This window comes from Phacochoerus africanus, chromosome 5, assembly GCF_016906955.1.
Source record: "Phacochoerus africanus isolate WHEZ1 chromosome 5, ROS_Pafr_v1, whole genome shotgun sequence".
Taxonomy (NCBI): domain Eukaryota; kingdom Metazoa; phylum Chordata; class Mammalia; order Artiodactyla; family Suidae; genus Phacochoerus; species Phacochoerus africanus.
Genome location: NC_062548.1, coordinates 64,867,829 through 64,871,932, shown reverse-complemented (window position 1 = coordinate 64,871,932; position 4,104 = coordinate 64,867,829). Strand labels below are relative to the sequence as shown.

Sequence of the window (4,104 nt, the reverse complement as noted above, 5' to 3'; positions counted from 1 at the left end):
CTCCTTTCTTTTTTCCTCTATCTTTGTACCTACTGCCTTTTTCACCTCTGTTTCTCATCTCCGGTTTCATAGCCCTGATATCTATCTTTTATTCAATTGATCAACTGATCTTTATAGATGCAAATCTGATCTTGCTACCTCTGCAGAAGCTCCAGATTGGCTACTTGCCAAGCATTGTTTGCATTATGTCTCCTATGCAATTAAAATTTTCACACCACCTTCAAGACTGGTGTATACACAAACTAAGTAATTAAAGTCACTCTCTTTTGGGTTCCTTACTAGAAAAGTCTCAAAAAATATCCTCCCTTTTATCCTACTATAATATTACACTTCCCAACAAATAAAATGGCTTGTTTCATCAGTCTAATAATGAAAGGGTAATCACCTCTGTCATTTACTCCCGGGGTTCACTAATTTTTTACTTTAAAAGCTGCAAGTTGAAAAATAAAAAGAACTGTGCAGACTAGCCAACCAAGAAATACAGGAATCTGCCAGCAATCTGAATAAGCATGACTAAGGTGACTAATAAGGTGATTAAGATCAATGAAAACAAACACTTTGGCATCAATCAAGAAATGTTAATTGGGAAATTTAAGGTTTATGAAATATCTCTAATTAGAGACTTAAGAAAGCCAGTCCCTATGCTATGAAATGATGGGGAACATGGGAGGCATTCTGGGCTTTACCAGGATGCACACCTGGACCTTTGATAATCAAATTTGACCAGTGGGAGAAGACAAGAAGCCAAGACTCTGTGTGGCTGAAGCTTATGAACAAACACAGTCAACAAATGGTCTTTTGATGGGTTAATTATAAATTTAATAAACTTAATATAGGCCTATGGTAAACCCTGAATTGACCGGGGGTAGCATTCATGTCTAATGGAGATGAATTGTGTGTTTGCTTATGAGCATTCTTGTGTTTGCTGGTAGTGATCAAGTTCCAATGAGGAAACAAATTGTGAATCTGCTAGATTCATTTATTTTGTAGCTGGTCTCCAACTAGTGGACATTGTCTAGCCCACATAGCTAAGAGATGGGAATTACAAGCGTTCATGGTAGGGTTATTATAGGGTTTTGACACAGTCTTTTTATGGAGTCAGACTTGACCTAGAATATCTGATCCATGTTCTCCTCCTATTTTTCTTTGCAAACTTCAATTTGCTTGCCTTGTAAGATGGAAATTTTAATAGATTGTAATACTTCATAGGCTTATTTGAATATTAAATCAATCTCTGTATTAAAATTCCTCAGCTCAGTGTCTGGAAAATTGTAAGTGCTCAATAATGTATTTTTTGCTTTCAGCTTCTCTAAATCCCAGAAAATTGAGACAGATAAAAAAAGTTTCTGATTTGGCCAAAAAAGGTGAATTTCATAACGTATGACTCTCTGAAGTTTTCTGTAAGAGCATAACAATAATCTTCTAACCTTTAAGGGCAGGACTAATTTTGTACTTGATCTGTATGGAAAGGTTGGAAACGCTAAATGCGTTGTCTTCTCTAACCAGAATTAGTTTAAGAACCGGAGCTGGGTTAAAGTGCCTAAATCCTATTTTCAGCACTTATTTGTCTTATAGCACCTTTCTCTCACTTCTGTAAATTAAAGTTACTAATTAAGTTTGATTGACTTTGTAATTCTGTCTGCCTTTAAATTATGCTCTCATTTCATTCTGTAGTTGTTTAAGAGCTATTAGAAAAGGAATTTATAGCTGATATATTGTGACTATATGCTTAAAGAATATTATGATAAAAATAGCATAAATCTGAATGAAGAAATCTAGCAGATGTTTTTCCTTTAAAAGGGGTTCATGCCCTACTAAAGTTTGAGGTATGCTTGTGCTGTAAAGAAGATTAAAGCTTTGTTGTTGAGACATGGGTTCAAACCTTATATTTTCCATTTATCAGCTCAATGATCTTAGGTGAATTAAGCTTTCTGAGTCATAGTTTCCTAATCAATAAAATATGAATGATAATAATTATACCTGTTTTAAAGGACTTCTTTGGAAAGTAAAATTTATCCCATATAAAATGATTGCTTCATAGTAAGCACAGAATAAAAATAAATGCCATACTTTCTCCCTCCATTTTTTTACTCTCACCAGGCAAGACTGTAACACATAAAATGTATTCAAGGAATAAGGGGTTTCCAAGAGAAAAGCTGTGTTTTCCTCTTAAAAGAAATTTCAAACCGAGCTGCTATTTATTTGACTGTTGACTAGTTGATAACTGATTGAATCACACCAGTAACCAAAATAATAGACATAAACTGACCAATCAAAGGGAATTTTCATTCATAGTAATAAAATTAAAAATCATCATTTTAAGCACCTACCATGGGCAGTTACCTTATTAAAAATTGTAAGATCGAATTTATAATTCTCACAAAGAAAATGCTAATTTCAAATTAAAGTAGATAAAGATTAGTAAATTGTCTACTACTTAAAAATTATTGTTAAATAATTGTTTAAAAATTATTAGCCTTTTGGCTAAGATCAAGGGTAGTATCTGTCCTTATCAGTTTAATATCTGATAGTTCTCAATTTGGAGCACTATATTAAATGAATTTCATGAGCAGAGAGTTGGGAAAGGAGCCTGCTCCATCCACTCCAAGCATAGATCTGGTTTTGCAGCACCTCCAGGAATGTGCCCTGCCCTTGGGGGAACAATTGGATATCAAAAGACAGACTGTGGGCTGAGGCCTACACCCTGAGAGTGTGCCAGCATCATGGTGTTCATCTCACTGAGCAGAAGTACGTGCATGTTTTCCACAGGCCTGAGCCTCAACCTAACTAATCCATGTTTTTCTTTTTTCTTCTTAGTTTTCAGGTTTGTGCTTTCTCACATCTTTTTAATTTCTCCAGGGTGTTGGAAATAAACCTTTAGAGTTCTGCTAAGTTAAATGAAAGGACGGAAATCTACTTTTTAAAAATTTTATTTGATCAAATATCCAGTTTCAACTACAATATGAAAAGAGCTTAAAATTTATCATCCCCCTTCCTTATGACAAGGAAAAGCTGAACTAATGGAAATGTAATGAATTTCCCTGGGAACATTAGAGAACTAAGGTCAAAGGGCAAATCTCCCCCCCACCCCACCCCACCCTCTGTCTGGAGGCAGATAAACATAGAAACTCACAGAGGAAATATGTACCCAGAACAGAAGTTCCTGAAACCATAAACTGGTTGGAACACTTTAATGGCCTTTTTAATGACTTGCTGGAGTCTCAATATGGACTAACTTGAAAAGGAGAAATTTCTGGAGATCACAAAGTATTAGTGGTGTTCCCATACCTTCATGGGTTTTACCACCAAGAAACCCACCAGGTTTTCACTGTTAAAGAACCAAGAAATGTCCCCAGAGGGCAGGGACAGGGAAAATGTAAGCACTGAGAAATACTCCATGCAGAGGATTCTCCATAACAAAGGCCTACATTCCAGGGGGAAAAACTTGACTATAACCTTATCCTGCCTAGTTGGGAGGGGAGGGAATTTACTCCTGACCATTCCTGTGCCACCTAGGTGGGGAATAAGAGCCAAGAAACATTTGTGAAGATCAAAGCTCAGGGATACAGACTCAGCCAAACACTGAGATTTAATCATAAGATCATAGAATATTTCCTCCCTCCCCACCTTGGGACAACACTAATGGCCCCAGAATGACAATAGTGAATGACAGTGAATGACCAAAGAGGTGCAAGATGCTAACTCTATCTCAGAAAGTGTTCTGTGGGAAACCAGAAGGTAAGAGGACAGGAGTTCCCACCATGGCTCTGTGGTAACGAATCCAACTAGTATCCATGATGATGCAGGTTTGATCCCTGGCCTCACTCAGTGGGTTAAGGATCCACCATTGTGTGGCTATGGTGTAGGCCTCCAGCTGTAGCTCTGATTCAATGATTCAACCTCTAGCCATTTGCTGAGGGTAAGGACCTAAAAGGAAAAAAAAAAAAAAAGAAGAAGGTAAGAGGACAGACCAAATACCAGGACACTAGAGGAACTTGAAGTTTCTGGCACCTACAACTCTACACCAAACATTAAACACAGCCCAACTTTTAAACGTATTAACAAACCCTCACACCAAAGGTCTATTTGCCTCAGTTCCCATTG

The 4,104-nt window shown here is 37.0% G+C and overlaps 1 non-coding gene across 1 annotated transcript; it reads left to right on the top strand.

The window, feature by feature from the left end:
* Window positions 1-2,464: 2,464 nt before the first annotated feature.
* LOC125128563 (U2 spliceosomal RNA) lies at window positions 2,465-2,652 on the top strand. The gene has a single exon (XR_007135269.1). It is a non-coding gene; the product is annotated as a U2 spliceosomal RNA (small nuclear RNA).
* Window positions 2,653-4,104: the final 1,452 nt, after the last annotated feature.